Raw genomic sequence first — 18,417 nt, forward strand, 5'->3', positions numbered from 1 at the left:
GAATTTTTCTCCAGTTAAACTTTGGAGTAATGGTATAGCCTCCTGAAGATGTAACTTTGTTCAAGCCAGGATCAAGGAATAGTTTCAGGTCACCAATATCTGTGTGAGCCCAAATTTATCACCACTGTATGAACCCAAATTTACTGTATTAGTAAGATCCAAGTCTCCTGACTGCTGAGATTAACAGAGACCCTCTCGAAGAAGTCAAAGTTTTTCAGTCTGCTAACCATTCTCATTTTTAGCATCCCAACTCCTACAAGTACGGCTTCCCATGTATAAGGATGTTTATGTTTATTCTCCCAGAAATTCTAGGGTTTTTTTTTTTTGTCTCTTTGTCATGGGGAATTATCTAGTCTGTTATCATCCTGCAAATAGAATGCTTCTGGAGCCTTAAAAACTTTAAAGATTAAAAAAATATAATATTGGGGATGTTTGATTTATAAAAACAATAAAGAAAAAAACTGCAGGTATGTAATAGAATAGCCTAGCCTATGTCTGGTCTACAGAGTATTGTAAACTATTAAGAGATTGCTAGGAAATACATAAACAAAAATCACTAGGGTTTAGAATTGGATTGTAAGTACTCGCTATAAAATGAAGATCATTTTTGGACAAGGTCACTCATGGAATAGGCCACCAGGCAATAAGCATCATGTCTACAATATTAGGCAATGGTGAGTATTCAGTAAATTTAGGAGAATGAAGAAGTAGGATGATAAAACATGTCTTGATTTGAGGGAGACCTCTGCAATCTCATGCAGTTGTACGGGAAGAGCTCGAGCACCACAGATGTTGGTCCTCGGTGTCCCCTCCTCAGTCAGCATTCTCCTAGCTCACGACTACAAGCACCTGCCAGGTTCTGCCTGAGGTCTTCCCTGTCCCCAGCAGTGTGCTTGGCCTGAGGACAGACCAGGGAGTTTGCATTCCATTGTCACTAGAAGGCCGGAGTTGGTGGCTCTTCGCCTTTGTTTCCTCAACCCTCCACCGAATGCCTTCTACTGGCTTCCTTCCTTCCTTCTCTGTCTCACTCATGGCTCTCCTCCACCAGCACTTTCTGTGGAAAACTTCCCAGAATAAACCTTCTTTCCTCAAACCCTAATCTTAGGGTCTGCTTCTTGAAGGAACCCAAGCTACACCATGAAGGATTAATGGACCAGATTCCAAGAGGACCAGTTTCATAACCAATTAGCAATAAGGGAGGTTTCTCATGATACTCTCGTGAAGGCATTTTTGCCTTCCTCAATTTCTATCAACTTGAATCAAGATGTAGAAAGATTCTTAATGAATTTGGAGATGTCATCATGTTAGTGTAGGGTGATCTGTAGTGGATATGTTAGATGACAGAATCAGGATCCACGCATTTTTTAACAGGCTGGAAAATGGATAAAATCTAATAAAATTTTATGTTAATGGATTAAGGCCCTGTAATTGAGTCTCCTCAAATGTGTGATATTGTTACATGATAAGGCTTTGGAAGTTTTAGTTAATAGTGAAATTAAAGTTAATCTTGTATGTAGCTGCTGAAAAAGCAGATGTGATTTAGGGTTAGATAAATGAAGTAATACCTAGACTGAAGGAGGTGAAATGATGTTGAACTTTGTAATCAGCAGACAATACTGTTCTGAACACCCTGGTTTCAGTAGGATAGAAATAATTTCTTCACTACTAGAGACTTGGAAATATCTTATGGAAAAAGATAAAGCGAATATGGTTAACATTAAGAAAAGAAGAATGAGGGAACATGATAACATCTGCTGTTAAAGATCTGGCCTGTGAGAGAGGAATTAGGCACGCCTAAATAACTTTTTAGAGTCATTCATGTCTGCATACCCAGTGTCTAATCTTATGCCTTGCATATAGAAGGAGCGCAATAAATGTTGAATCAATGAGAAATTAACGGCACCGCATGTTCACTTCATTTAACTGCAGTGAAGTGAGGGCACACACTTTTTCCTGTGTTCGTCTTTTTGTGTCTCATACTTGAAGCCACTTTTGGACAGTGAAGTTGGGATGGATGAGCAATTTTTTTGTGTGTGCTATGAGTATCTCTCATGTAATTGTGATTTTCTGTAGAAGAAGAGGTTGATGCCTCTTGGTAAAGACAGTCTCCATTTTCCTAACTGCTTTCATACCAACGGTCCTTGAGTTCATTACCTGTTTCAGTGGTATAGGTTTGTGGTAATGTTTGCTTCTATCTTTTGTCCCAGCCCTCGTATCCTGCCTGGGTTATATCATGCTTCACTACATTGAAATCTTCTTGATATGTTGATGGGATTTATGATGTATGGGGAATAAGCCCACTGACTTCTGTTCTTCCCCACCCCAAGATTTCTCCTACTTTCCCAACCACCTTCTTCATTTTTAATGATGGATTTCGGGTTGTGAATCGGATTGAATTGGACAATTAAAATTATAACATGCATTTCTTTGGTTGTGCATTTTGGAGCCCTTCTCTTATCTAGTCCAGTGGGACAAATGGTTCCTTTGATTTTCTTTTTATAGAGGTGACTGCCTAAAATACATAGGCTCTCCCTGGCATCACGCTGAGCAACCTTCAGGTCCTGCTGTGATGCCCTTGGTCTCAGATGCTTCTGGACATGCTCCACGTCCACCTTCGTGGCACGGCTGCTGGGCTTTGCAGCCGTGTGTCTGGCTGTGCCAGACCCTATGCCCACCGGCCTGTGAGGTCTGCATACTCGCCAGCCCATCCTGCTAGACGGTTTCGTCCTCGGCACTGAACGCCGTGTCTAGTATGTAATAGGCGCTTGCGGATCATGCGGATGACTTGTTCGGATGGTACTTTTTCAAGAAGAGTGCTCGTGGAGAAGAATGCGTTTCCGAAATGTGCTTCTGGCTGTGGGAAGATGCGATTGTTTGGCTTCTCGATCTGCTTTCCCGTTTTGTTTTCTCTCTCGGCATGGTTGAACCTAAGGAGTTGTAGCCATTGATAATCAGGCCCCCTTTGCACAGGAGTTTGCATTCTTTGTGTACGTGAGGGGTGGGTCCACTCACTGTATTACACAAGCAGATTTTGGGAGACGCCGGCTTAGAAGGTGCCCTCGTTTTGTTTTGTTGTGTTTTGAGAGGTGTAACCTTGCATGAGTCAGCTGGCTTCTGTGGACCTCAGTCTCCTCACCTGCCAAAAAAAAAAAAAGAAAGAAAGAAAGCAAGAAAGGTAGAGTCCTGGGTAATCCCTAAGGCCCGTTCAAGAGAAAACAGTCTTGAATGCTCCGATCGGGGAAGTTTTCAGTCAAAGCTTTGTGTTTCCTTGGCCTCCCCTCCCCAGCCCCATGCAAAGGCACCCTGATCATTTTTCCTTTTCTTTGGGCCTGATTGTCTCTTCTTGTTTATAGCTGCCACTAATTTGCTCGTTTGCTTGCTGGAAAATAGCTAATTAAAACCCACTTCAGCTAACAAGCTGACTGGGACCATGCAAATGTCACTCTCTGCTGTCTGCTGTTTCCGTTTATACTTTACATTATTAGTGCGGTTTTTCCTCCCTCCGTTATAATGAATGTGCGGGTAGATTTAGCGCCCTCTTCACAGGTGTGCGCGGGCACCCGCGCCGCCAGCCCGGGGAAAGCTGGTTTTCGGCACTTAAGCATTTTGAGTGTTATTACCCCTGACAGTTAATGGTTGCAGACTGCACTGCTTGTTAGTGCTAGATTTTTTGAACAGCTTCATCTATCTTTTTGTTTTTACAGTGACTGGCCACATTAAGTATATGTGTCTGAGCTATTAGTCCCGTCTGTGCATTGCATGCGTTTCATTTGGTGTAGGGTTCTTTTTCTCTCTCTAAAATTAGTATGTATTGTCATCCGTATACTTCAACACATCGACTTTTGTTATAATTATGCTGTCATCATTGTGCTTCCACACATTTGCTAATTTATTGTAGCTAAATTAGACCTAATATTAGCAATTTTGCAGCTGTTCCTTTAGAATATACATGGCCATATATTTGTACATTATTTAGTAATTATATTCCACAGCAAAAAATGGACCGCGTTTTCAAAGGGAGTGAGAGAAGATGGGGGGAAAAAGGGGGAATTCAATAAAAACAAACTCACCTGAGAGTGGAAAACAGAGCAAGAAAATGAACAGAAAAATGTATTGTACGAAGGATTTAAGGGGCAGATTCAGAGTAAACACACAACAGTGAATGCCTGTGGAGGGTCATCCAATTCCAAGATCCTGTGTTAGCTCTGAGACTTGCACAGAAGCTAGTGTTCTCTGGGAAGGGGAGTTTTCTCTGCTACGTCCTCCTGTTACTGTGAATGTGCTCCCTTCTGGAACAGCCGGGCGAAGAGTACCAGGAGGGAATGGTGGTAGGGTTTCCAGGTGAGTTGTGGAGAGAAGGAGAGTCGACAGACGATGTGATGGTGTGGGTACTTCCATGAGAACACGGTGTCCGGTGTACTTAGGCTTATAGGATTGGTTGAGAAACATGCCTACAGAGTGGGTGACGATGAGGATGTGGACACAAGTGAGACCCAAACCCACGGTCTGGGTCTTTACTTTGCTTAGAATTATAAACAGCTTTATTATTTTTTTTTAAAGATTTTATTTATTTATTTGTCAGAGAGAGTGAGCACAGGCAGACAGAGTGGCAGGCAGAGGCAGAGGGAGAAGCAGGCTCCCTGCTGAGCAAGGAGCCCGATGTGGGACTCGATCCCAGGACGCCGGGATCATGACCTGAGCCGAAGGCAGCCGCGTAACCAACTGAGCCACCCAGGCATCCCTATAAACAGCTTTAAATGTATGTCCCTGCTTTATCGCTGGAGATAATGTTTGAAGGAATATGAAAAAAAGTGCTTGCAGGAATATGAAAAAAAGTGTGTGTGTGTTGTGTGTGTGTGTGTGTGGTTTGCAATTTAATTAGGCTTTGAGAATTTAACTTGATACAGGCATCTAAAATTATACAGCACCAGTTTGGGTATAATATATGACACAAAATAAATGATCAACAAGACGGATTCTCGTAGGACACAAACTGCCTGATGTGAATAGTTGGGCATTTTGTAAAGCCACTTGGGTACTGTTAAATATATTGAGTTAGTAATCCATTTAATGGGACCCCTGTGGTCTAGAAGAATTCCAGAGTTGTCCCAGGGTACACAGATCTATTTTTAGCAACTAACTTACCAGCAGAATCTGCCTCAGTAAGTATTGGTTGTTATGAACACTACTCTGTGTTTTACATTATTGAGCAATGATTTACAACAAAATAGAACAAAATTTATAAAGGCATTGATGGGAGCGCGTGGGTGGCTCAGTGGGTTAAAGCCTCGGCCTTCAGCTCAGGTCATGATCCCAGTGTCCTGGGATCAAGTCCTGTATCCCACTCCCTGCTCAGTGGGAAGCCTGCTTCCTCCTCTCTCTCTCTCTCTCTCTCACTCTTTCTCTCTCTCTGCCTGCCTCTCTGCTTGTGATGTCTGTCTGTGGAATGAATGGATAAAATCTCCAAAAACAAACAAACAAACAAACAAACAAACAAATGGCATTGATGTCTTATCTTGGGAATCAGACCCAAACAGACCCATCTAGGAGGGTCTGTTCCCCTGGGGGGTGATATGCTAACTCGTATTTCAGAGATTTGGGCAGAATATTGCTCTTAGATATCCATATTTTCATTCCAATCAGGTCATAAGTAACAGATTTTCCTTGTTGGCCATGACCCACTCTGATTGCCCTCTTCTGTTTCTTCCTCCGTAGAGCTGAAGATCTCATTTCTCTTCTCCTTTACAATTGCCAAAGCCTGCTCTTCAGCGCTTAGAAAGCAAAGCAAATAGAAATGGCTAAAGCATTTGGCTGTGTTACTCCTCACTAGGGTTTTATATTTTTGTAAGGAGTACTCCATTAAACTTAAAAACATGATGTTCCAGGACTGGAATTTGAGGGAGAGTCAATAGGTGGGGAAACAAAAAAAAAATTGAGGGTTTTGGAACTCATGAAACCAAAGTGTGTAGAGTTATGCATGCATGAACCTGGCTTTTTTTTCCGTTGAAAGGATAATGATCTTACTGAAACTTGGAAGGCTATTGATTATCCTAACCCCAGCCTCACTGACAGTGGGAGGGTCTCAGTTGGGACTTAAGACAATGTTGATTTAATAAGTAAGGGTTGATATTCAAAGAGAAAGCAAACATCCAGAAGCACCAATAGCAAATAAAATAACAACAAAAAACAACCCATGAGATTCTCTCTATCCCTTGGTGGTGTCCCTCTCAGCTCAGATCTAATTGAAGGACCAATGTGGTATGTCCTTTGCATGTGTCATTTTTTAGTACCAGCCTAAGTGGAATGGAAATGACAAGAAGAGATGGCCAGGCCTTCTTCTGATAATCCTTTATGGACTCCAGGCCCTTATCCCACAGGAATGTACTCCCTTAACCTGGCTTTGCCTATTGGGACAGCTGATGTCAAGGACTGACTCTAGCACCTGTATCAAGAATGTGAAGTGGATTAAACGGTAGTCTCTCCATTCCCCCAAGATAATCCAGCTCCCTCCGTTCACAGAAAGGGAGAGTGTTCCCATTTGACTTTCTCTGTCCCAATCTTTATGGCTCCAGGACAAGGTACTCACTCAGATCCCAGGACAAGAGGAAGTGGTTGATCAAACCTCTTGATCAGTCAGACGTAGAGACAATAGGGAAAACAGTCATCCATCCGAATTCCATTTAAACCTATTTCTGTTTAACTTCTTGACTGTTCTTCCTTGTCCCAAGTTGTGTGGCATGTTGTGTTGTGGACATTTTTAATCATTTCTCTCAAAAGATAAGGCTTTAGTTTTTGGCTTAGGTTCTTATGACATCAACTTTGCCAATTTTATACAGTGGGCATTACCGTTTTTGCCTTTATATTTATGGGTAGTAATTATTGGGTTTAAATTCTATGTAACTATATGGGTAGGATTAATTTGTCTACTATTCATTAAACATAAACAAAGCCTTGCTTTTGTATCTTATAAGCAATCATGAGATAGCTAAAGGCTCCTTTGATGGAAAATCAGTTTTTGAAATACTCAGTATTTTATGAGCTTCATTCATAACCTTTATTTTTCTGCCTTCACATCATCACACGCATCAGGAGGTTTAATCATTGCAACCTCTGTTTCTGAATAGGGAGTGAAGGTGGAGAATGGGTCAGTATATTCCACCGTACAGGGATTCAAAATCTCTTTGCCCCAAGAGAATGCAGGGATAGCTTAAAATTTTTGTCATCACTCCTAACTTCTACCTTTTCAACATCATGCCCGAGATTTTGATTGGTCTCTCTGTGCTATATAGCAGGTATGTCCTTTTCTTCTATTTTGAATCTTCAGGCACTCTAAAATGGCCACAAATTAATATGCAATATGTGTTAATATCAGTAAGGATTAGCAACATTTTACTGTGCATATTTGCTAGGATGAGAAAGCAGTATCCTTGCTTGGGCCATCCCATGGATGTATTTTAAACCAGGTGTAGAGAGTAAGAAATAAAACCTATTGGAGTTCTGGTGAGCTGCTACATTAGGGACTCTGAAGCCATGGCTGCTTAGCAGCTGGGAAGAAGCACTGAAATGTTAGGAAAACGTTTTTGGAAAATTCTAGGGTCTAATGGTACTGGCCTCACATTTTTGCTGTAAGTCGCCACTGTCTTTAGCAGGGTATTTTGGGGGGGATCTAGCTCTTGAATTTCAACAGCTACTCTTTTGGGCCTATTGCCTCAAGAATTCTCACTGTGTGTGTGTGTGTGTGTGTGTGTGTGTGTACACACGCGCTTTGCGTGTTCAAAATAGTGCATATACACATGTAAAGTAGCTAAAAATTAATTAAGCATTTCCTCTCAGAAGTCAATGTGGAGAAGTTAAAAACGCAAGCTCATGTAACCCTTAGAAACTTAGAACTGGACAAAGGCTGAAAGATAAACCACTGAGGAAACTCAGGTTTCTGGATGGTTTCACTTACTTGTGGAGCATAAGGAATAATAATATGGATGTTTTCCAAATGTCTGAGGCTGTAAGATAAAAATTACCATGCCCTCATTTACTTTAAGATGTTACTATAAACAGTGCTTCTCAAACTTCTCCCAAAGAAATCAATGGCAGAGAAAACAGAGCACAGAATGGGGGTCGTGGTGTTGGTGGTGTTGGTGGTGATGATGATGGTGGTGTTGGTGGTGATGGGGGTGTCGTTGGTGGGGTGGTGGTGATAGTCAGATACCAGCTGCCATAGAAAAGAAAAAATGTTTTGGGAGTCTAATATTTTATCTTAATTAATGTGAATTTTCCATTCTACTTAACAATGTCTTTGTGGTTGTTTAAATTTTAAATCTTTTCACCAAAATATTTGGAGATAGGAAGAAGCCTAATGTTTGATATTTTAATGATTAAGGATGACCTATGTGAAAAAAGAGCATGTAGCTATACTTGTATCCCATTTCAGGGAGAACCACCTTAATTTATCATTGACTTCTGAAAGAAAGTCATGCAGAAAAAGAAAGAAAGAAGAAAGGAATTTTATTTAAGATCACTGTTGTGATTATCTTAGGAAGAGAGAAAATGAGAGCTTTTAACCTAAACTTCAGAATGTACTCCAAGAGAGACAGTTTTTGACTGGTCTCCAAGATTTGATTAAAAGAGTGTATTCTTTTCTATTTCAAAACTTGAGATTGCCCGGCAAGATACATCAGTTGGCCTCCCTTTTCTCTTAGCAAGCTCCTAGAAGTAAAGAGACTATGCAGAACGTAAGTCCACTCTTTTGGCATAGCAGGATTGAGAAGGTGAACCAGTGAGGGGTAGACCCTATGTTTTTGATAGAAAAGAAGCAAGGAGGAAACCTGTAGAATGGGAGCCACAGCTCTGAGGTCTGCCTAATGCTCCAGCACCACCTTCATTCTCCAATGGTGCCCTTACAATGAACTCACACCCATCAGCAACTTCTGGACCGGAGCTTTGGTAGGGACTCATCTGCAGAGGCCACCTGGACTGTGAATTCCTGTTGTCTTGGAGCCTTGGCATGGGGTTGGAAGGACACGGATGGCTGGTGTCACACTCTTCTCTGTCCATGCACTCAACAGTTCTGTCTCTCTGTCCTTTACAGAAATGTCTACTGCTAAGAAGGCTCAGTTTCATTGGTTCATATGCAAAGGTTGAGAGGGTTAACTATTTTGAGATGGTTAACTCTTGTATTCTAAATAATCTGAGACCAGCTGAAACAAATGAACAAAATCTAACATTGGGTCTCCTGTGTCTATGGCTTTTTGCCATCCAATTTCAGAGGCTCACAAAAGTAATACTGAGTGGGTATTTTTTGAGGTATGACCTTCTATGGAACATATGATGAACTGAAGCCAAATTACTAATTGTGCTGATCATGTTCTTTTACCCAAGAGTATCAGGAACTTGGCCATTTTTGATAAATACATTCTTCGGGAGCTAAATTCAATGCTAAGGTTGAGTCCCAGTTGACTGTCTACTTTCAGTATCATTTTGCAGGTTGAAAACCATTGTAAATGCATTTTCTTAACCTGAATTTTGGAGATAATGTACCTTTCCTTAGAGCAGTAGTTATAAAGACTAATTCTATAGAATAAGTACTCTGGAAGCAAAGGTGATATCACAGTCAAAATAACTCTTTGAAAAGGAAAAGGAGTGAAAGTACTTTTTCACTACTGATAGCAGGTGATGACCTTCCGTACACATGAGTTCACCTGCAGCTGCAGGGGAAGAGGTTTTAGCTTTCTGTGAGCTTCCCACTTCAAGACATTTTTTTTTTTTTCTTTGCCTATGGTCTTTATCCAGAACCCAGAAAGCCTGTTTGAAGCCTATCGGGGTAAGAATTGTTGGACAAAGACTCCAGATTCTCCACCTTTACCTGGGATGATCCTAAATTATGTTTCACATGGTCCTCAGAGGATGAGTAATTCACTCATGCAGCTCACTTTATTGGCTTTCCTTTACTCTCTTATTTAGTCCACTTCCTCACTTGTGATAATTCCCACCACTTATAAAACAAATACCTGCATCAAAGTATTTGTCTCTGCGTCTGTGCTTTCACATAAACCCAGGATAGTATTCTTCTTCTTTTTCAGGATTAAAAAAATAAAAATACCTGTATAAGTAAATCTCTTTTTATTATGGTTTATAATTTTTTTTCTCATGCTGACTACATCAGATTTTGTTATCAGGATAATACTGGTTTCATAGAGTATTTTGGTTGGCTGGTACAGAGTTACCTCTTCCATCAGTTGTTATAAAATGGGCTTATCACATTGTTTGCCCCTACTGTCACTTTGGTGGGGAAGAAATAGGGTGCAGATTTTGACAACTGATTCACTTTATTTAAAGGCTATGTTTTGGGGAACTTGGGTGGGGGCTCAGTTGGTTAAGTGTCTGCCTTCGGCTCAGGTCATGATCCCAGCCCTGCACTGGGGTCCCTGCTCAGTGCGGGGTTGCTTCTTCCCCTCCCTCTGCTCCCCACCCCAAGCTCACTCATGCTCTCTCTCTCTCAAAGAAATTAAAAAAAAAATAGGCTATGTTTTGTTTAGATTTTCCATTTCTTCTTGAATTGCATTTTATAACCCATATTTTTACTAGGAAATTATCTACTTCATCTAAACTTTCACACTTAGTTGTATGAAGTAATTTATAATATTTTCTAAAATATCTATGGTTTGAGTAATTGCATTCTTAATATCCTCACTTGTGCCTTATTATTTCTCCTCTCTTTTCCTCGTCAGTCTAGACAAAACTTTTTTTTTTTAAGATTTTATTTATTTATTTGAGAGAGAGACAGTGAGAGAGAACATGAGCGAGGAGAAGGTCAGAGAGAGAAGCAGACTCCCCATGGAGCTGGGAGCCCGATGCGGGACTTGATCCTGGGACTCCCGGATCATGACCTGAGCCAAAGGCAGTCGTCCAACCAACTGAGCCACCCAGGCGTCCCCAGTCTAGACAAATCTTGGAAGGAGTCTGGATGCTAATTAGAGCAGAGAATGGTAATTATTGAAAAGGACGGGTGGGGCAGTTAGAATTAAGAGTGGGATTTTGTTGCCGTTAAGGTGAGAGAAACAGCAGTGATTCTTTTTTTTTTTTTAAGATTTTAATTATTTATTTGACAGAGAGAGAGAGAGAGATCACAAGTAGGCAGAGAGGCAGGCAGAGAGAGAGGAGGAAGCAGGCTCCTTGCTGAGCAGAGAGCCCAATGCGGGGCTCGATCCCAGGACCCTGAGATCATGACCTGAGCCGAAGGCAGAGGCTTTAACCCACTGAGCCCCCACAGGCGCCCCAACAGCAGTGATTCTGTATTGCTGGTGGGAATTACCCAGTAGCAAACAAAAAAAAAATGTAGGTTGAAGATGGAGAATTGCTGGAGTTTTGGCATTCGGGAGTAGGTCTGAGTGCACCAGTGGTTGTATTGGTGTTAGAGAGGAAGACAGTAAGAAGCAGGAGGCTTGGGTGTGTGCTGCAGATTTCATAGGTTGGTAGATGTATAAGGCAGTTCAAGTTCTTGTAATTGATTTAATTATCTGAGATAAGTTTGGTCATCTGAGTGTAAAGATAAGGGAAGATGTGTTGGAGGTATGAGAAAGAGACGGACGGGAAGAGTTGGTTTGGAAAACAGAAGATGGTGGTCTAGGGAAATGTGTGAATTTGGGCTGCGTTAAGGACCCACTCAAGGTACATGAGACCTTACATCATGGCTGTGGGGTTCACTTCTGTCAAGTGAGGTACATAATAAGAGAATGATTGGATTCAATCAGCATTGTAGTTTGCCAAGCTAATAGCTTAAAACAAGAGCATGAAACTAATGATATGCTCTATGTTAATTAACTGATTTTAAATGAAAAATGAAAACAAAAATAAAATGAGAGAGCAGTTAAGGTATTGAGGATGCAAAAACATTACTTTGCAATGGTCAACCATCCCATGGCCCTGGAATTTAACCTAGGTAGGGAGGGAAGAGAGGACACTGGTAGAATCAATGGATGGAATGTCCCAATGTGGTTTAAAGATTGTTGGAACTGGGTATGTTATGGGAAAGTTAGGAGCCTGTAGTTAGATAGTGGTATGCTAGAATAAACACTTAAGGAGTATTTGCAATTACTGCTAAGGCCAAGATGAAGGTACAGTGGTAATATGTGGCTGAGATAGGGTGGAGGAAGGGATTACTGGTGTGGAATAAGATAAAGAATGTAGAGATCAGACTAACAAAAGGATCACGAGTGGGAGAGGATTTACAGAGGAATGAACTGGGAGCCACAGGAATGATGGGAATGAGCTGGGAGTCAACAAGGAGAAAGAGTGGATGGTCTAGTCCTGATGATGTGAGATTCAAAACAGGAGTTTGGGAAACAGAGTAGACCTGGAAGTGGTGATGAGGAAAGGCCAAGTCAAATGGTTCAGCAGGTGTAAGAGACAACATGGCACCCTTGAGAGGCTCACCAGTGATGAAGCATCTCCAGGAAGCCTCCTTCTGATCTGATGTGATTAAACTATAAGACAGACTCTCTATTTCCTTCTGTGCAAGGAGATATATACATTATTTATTAATTCAAGATAAGTTTCAGATAAGATAATATGTTTGCTTTGCTGTTTGAATTTCAGGTTAGTGACTAAAAACATGAATTCTGCAGTGTGTTTGCCACTTAGCTGTACTACTTATGAGCTGTGGAAACTTGGGCAATTTACTGAAATTCACTGTGTCTCAGTTTCTTTGTCTGAAAAGTGGATTCTATCATGGGATGTGTCCTTTATGGGCTTGTCATAGGGAATAAAATGGGTTTATACATGCAAAGCTGTCAGATCAGTGCCTGGTGCATAGCAACCACTGTATTAACAGGCACAGCAAAATGCAAGGTGAGCCTGGACTATCTTGGGGACCCAGAGAGTGTGGGAGCATGTAGAAGATTTGGGGAACATGCTGAAAAGGCAAAGGCATTTGAGAGTAGGCAGTTCCCAATGGGGAAATCCAGGACTAGTTTGACCAATAAAATAAATAAGATAATAATGGATTAAAATCCAGGGAACTAACTATCCACTCACCCATACTAATATAAATAACTGAATAGACAAATGGCAGATGGGGGTATATTTTTCTTACAGTAAAATTCTAATTAATAAGTGTAGAAAAGGGGTGCATGCGTAGCTGGGTCAGTTGAGTGTCTGACTCTTGGTTTCAGGTTGGGTCATGTTCTCAGGATCATGAAAAGGAGCCCTGCTTCCAGGCTCTGCTAGGTGGGGAGTCTGCTTGAGAGTCTTTCTTCCTCTCCTCCTGCTTGTGTGCATGTGCTCACTCGCTCTCAAATAAACCTTGAAAAATGTACAATAAATGACAGAAATAGAAAGTTAATGTTGCATAAATACTGATGTGGAAATGTTGGGATCCAGGAGCAAACTGTCAAGAAAGTTGAGGTGTCTGGTACAAAAGGTGGTTTTATTAAAGAATGGACCAGGAGCCGTGGACAGGAAGAGTTGCTTTATTTATTATATATATTTTCATGTTGGAAGGGGGTTAAGGATAGCATAAGTCTCTAAGGAATTTGCAAGCAGGGTTTCCAGGACCTAGAGAGGTCATTTACTACTGTCTAGTGAAACCATAGTCATAGACCCTTCAGATGGATATCAGGGGTCATATGCTTGGAGGATGATTGCTAACATGTTTCTTGGGGAATAGAGTTAGAGGAAGTTTCTAAAGGAATTTGATATGTTAAAGGAGACTTAATCCTGGAGGTTAGGATAATGTTAAGCTGATAGCCTTTGGCCCTTAGTAAAGTATTAACATTGAGGCAGTTGAGTTCCTAGAGGAAGTTCACTCCACCTTTCTCAAGGACTTATCAATGAGCTGTAAGTTGTAAGGAAATTTAATTTTTTCCTTTGTCACTGTTCCCCACATCAAATACCATGATTTAAAAAAAAAAAGTATTACAGGCAGGAATCACTGATGGATACTAAAACTAGTGGAAAAAGTATAGTGAGAAGAAAGAGATTTGAACAATTTCTTGGTATGTACTGACAACTCTTAACTACAAAGGGAAAAGTGGTCATTTTACAATTGGCAAAGACCACCAAATGACAAAAGTTAACATCACCAGTAATGATGTGCTGACATGTACCTTCTGATATAGTGCACTCAAAAGTGCACAGTATCCCCACCTGTGATATTTTGGAAAAAAACATAGTCTCGACCTAATCATGGGGCAACATAATCAAACACTGATTGAGGGCTCTAGAAAATACTTGGTCAATATTCTTCAAAAGAATCAGGTCATAAAAAAGCAAAAACAAAGTCTTCAGGGGCACCTGGGTGGCTTAGTGGGTTAAGCATCTGTCTTCAGCTCAGGTCATGATTTCAGGGTCCTGGGATGGAGCCCAGCATTGGGCTCCCAGCTCAGGGGGAGTCTGCTTCTGCCTCTGCCTCTTTTCATGCTCTCTCTCTCTCACCCCTCCACCTTGCAAAAATAAATAAATAAAATAAACAAAAACAAACAAACAAAACACACCGAAGTCTTCAAAAGTTGAAAAGCTGTCATAGACTAGAGAAGAAGGCATCTGATTGAAGGCAACATGGTACCCTGGACTGGATTTTGGACTGGAAAAGCATCTTTTTGGGAAAAGTGGAGAAGAATTCTAATGAGGTCTATGGATTACTTAATAATATTGTGTCAATATTAATCTCCTAGTTTTAATAATTATGCCATGGTTATGTCAGATTTTAATATAGGGGGAACTGAATGAAAGATGCACAGAAACTCTGCTATTTTTGGCACCTTTAAAAAATCTAATATTTTTTCAATGTTAAAAGTTAAAAGCATAAAAAAGAAATCTATCTCTGCCATTGAAAGGTCTGGAAATAATGAACAACTTTGGCACCAGGAGCCCATCAATGTAAATACTGTGACTTTTCAATACTATTTACTGTGAGAAGTTACCAATGCTCCTTTATGAAATTGCTGATTACAGGGCTCTGTCAGAGAATACATAAGATGAGCCTGGGACATCTCACAGCAGAAAGCAAGGATATCAAAGACTAGCTGGGTGGGATCAGAAAGACTTCAGAGTCAACTTGAAAAGTCTCCCACCAGCCAAAAATGGGACAATCTGAACTTGAATAAGAATAATAACTGCAAAGGGTTGAAACATGAATTACATTTAAATCCGCAAGTTTTTAATGATGCCAGGAGGGGAACCTAATTGGCTTCAGAGGAGCGAGGGAACTTATTCAAATTTTGAAAACCAAAAGAAGTATATTCCTGCCTTTCCTGTACAACTGAATCTCAGAGTAATCAAAAGCTAATAAGGAAAAGTTTCTTTTTATAGAAGTATTTCAGCTAATAATGGAAGAGAAGTGATAGGATTAGAAGATTAGAAGATCTAGTAAGAAATATGTATTTGGTTTTCCAGCTATTTCTGGCACAGAGCTCCTAAAACCCTTGGAATTTCCTAAGGGTTAGGGAGAGAGACACTACTGTCTTTTGTTATGTTCATGAGAGGACTTTTAGAAAGCTCCAAGGGCTGGGGCTGGTTGCCTAGCAACTTTCAGTCCCACCTCCCTGACCACCCAGGAGGGGAGGGGAGAGGGTTTGGAAGTTGGATCAATTGCCAATAGCCCATGATTTAATCAGTCGTGCCTGTGTAATGAAGCTTCCATGAAAACCCAAAAGGATGGGTTTCAGAGAGCTTCCAGGTTTGTGAACACATGAAGTGTTGGGAGAGTGGGTGGCCAGGACAAGAGCGTGGAAGCTCCTTGCCCCTTCCAGGGGCCCTGCCCTATGCATCTTTTCTGTCTGGATATTCATTTGTATCCTGTAGCATATCCTTTTGTACCAAACTGGTAAATATAAGTGGACTGTTTCCCTGAGGGTCTGTGAGCCACTCTAACAAAGTAAGCAAACACAAAGAGGGCCTTGTGGGAACCTCTAATTTATAGCTAAATAGTCAGAAATACAGGTGACAACCTGGGCTTTGAGATTGACCTCCTGAGCTGGGGTATACCTACTGGGGTAGCCAGTAGGTATAAGCACAGCTAAAAACTCAGCATTACAGCAACTTCTTTCAATATATGTCTCCAAAGGCAAAGGAAACAAAAGCAAAGATGAACTTTTAGGACTTCATCCAGATCAAAAGCTTCTGCACAGCAAAGGAAACAGTCAGCAAAACAAAGAGACAACCCACGGAATGGGAGAAGATATTTGCAAGTGACACTACAGATAAAAGGCTGATATCCAGAATCTATAAGGAACTCCTCAAGCTCAACACACACAAAACAGATAATTACATCAAAAAATGGGCAAAAGACATGAACAGACACTTCTCCAAAGAAGACATACAAATGGCTAACAGACACATGAAAAAATGTTCATCATCACTAGCCTTCAGGGCGATTCAGATCAAAACCACATTCAGATACCACCTTACACCAGTTAGAATAGCCAAAATTAACAAGACAGTAAACAACATATGTTGGAGAGGATGTGGAGAAAGGGGAACCCTCTTACACTGTTGGTGGGAATGCAAGTTGGTGCAGCTACTTTGGAAAACAGTGTGGAGATTCCTTAAGAAATTAAATAGAGCTTCCCTATGACCCTGCAATTGCACTACTGGGTATTTGCCCCAAAGATACAGATGTAGTGAAAAGAAGGGCTCTCTGTACTTCATGTTCATAGCAGCAATGACCACAGTTGCCATACTGTGGGAAGAGCCAAGATGCCCTTCAACGGATGAATGGATAAGGAAGATGTGGTCTATATACACTATGAAGTATTATGCCTCCATCAGAGAGGATGAATACCCAACTTTTGTATCAACATGGACAGGACTGGAAGAGATTATGCTGAGTGAAATAAGTCAAGCAGAGAGAGTCAATTATCATACGATTTCACTTACTTGTGGAGCATAAGGAATAACATGGAGGACATTAGGAGATGGAGAGGAGAATTGAGATGGGGGAAATTGGAGGAGGAGACAAGCAATGAGAGACTGTGGATGCTGAGGGGTGAGCCTGGTGGTGGGTGTTAAGGAGGGCACATATTGCATTGAGCACTGGGTGTGGTGCATAAACAATGAATTTTAGAACACTGAAAATAAAAATAAAAATAAAAATAAAAATAAAAACTTGGCCTTGTAACTGTTGGCTAAAGTGGGTCGGGGAGGGGCTGTTTTGTGGGGTTGAGCCCTTCACTGTGAAATCTGCTGCCGCTTTCAAGTAGGTTGTTTGGGAATTGAGTTGAATTGTAGGACATGCAGCTGGCGTACTGAGAATTGCTTGTTGGTGGGGATCCTTGCTCCACACACACACTGGAATTGGTGATCAGCACTTAAATATCATAAGGGATTGTAATGCATCTAAGCAGTGATTACCAAAGGCTGCTTACATCACAAAAAGAGAGGCAGCCAGTCACTGTGTTTCCCTAAATAGCGGTCCATCACCACCTATGAAATCAGCTTGCTATAATTTTTGATCCTGAATCTGATTTAAACACCTCAGATTTGTCATTTTAAAGGAAAGAAACATGTTTAAACAACACCAGTGGGATGCAAAATCAAAACTGTGAGATGTTACCACCACAAGAAACTGAGTTTCTTCCACAAAAAATTGGAAGGGAAAAAAGATTTTGGGGGAACCTCTGCATGAAAAAAGGCTTTAAGAGGGGAACCTGGGTGGCTCAGTGGGTTAAGCCTCTGCCTTCGGCTCAGGTCATGATCTCAGGGTCCTGGGATCGAGCCCTACATCGGGCTCTCTGCTCAGCAGGGAGCCTGCTTCCCCTCTCTCTCTGCCTGCCTCTCTGCCTACTTGTGATTTCTGTCTGTCAAATATATAAATAAAATCTTTAAAAAAAAAAAGGCTTAAGAGGCATATCAACTTACTGTAATATAGGGGCCTCATTTGGATCCCAATTCCAACAAGAACAACAGCAAAGAAAAATAATGAAAAAAAAAAAAAAAGAAAAATAGCCTCTGAGGAAAGGGAAAATGTAAATACTGATTATTTGATGATATTAAGGAGATTTTTTTAGTTTTTAGACACGATAATATGTGGCTAAGAAAAAAGTCCTATTCCTAGCGTTTAGCAATGCACACTGAGATATTTCAAGGTGGTATAATATATTGTTGGAGGTTTACTTTAAAATAATTATATGGGCGCCTGGGTGGCTCAGTTGGTTGAACATCTGACTCTTGATTTCATCTTGGGTCGGAGTCTGAGGGTCGTGAAATTGGCCAGAGTTGGGCTCTGTGCTCGGTGTGGAGCCTGCTTTTCCCTCTCTCTCTAGTCCTCTCTCTACTTGCTCCCCCCTTCCATGAATATATAAAATCTTTAAAAAAATCAAGTAAAATAATTATGGAGGGGGTGGGTGGGCGTATAGATGAGAGAAGATGGGCCATCAGCTAAGAACTGCTAAAGCTGTTGATGTGTACAAGGAAGTCATCGTACTA

The sequence above is a fragment of the Mustela erminea genome, chromosome 4, assembly GCF_009829155.1.
Source record: "Mustela erminea isolate mMusErm1 chromosome 4, mMusErm1.Pri, whole genome shotgun sequence".
In the NCBI taxonomy this organism is placed as follows: Eukaryota; Metazoa; Chordata; class Mammalia; order Carnivora; family Mustelidae; genus Mustela; species Mustela erminea.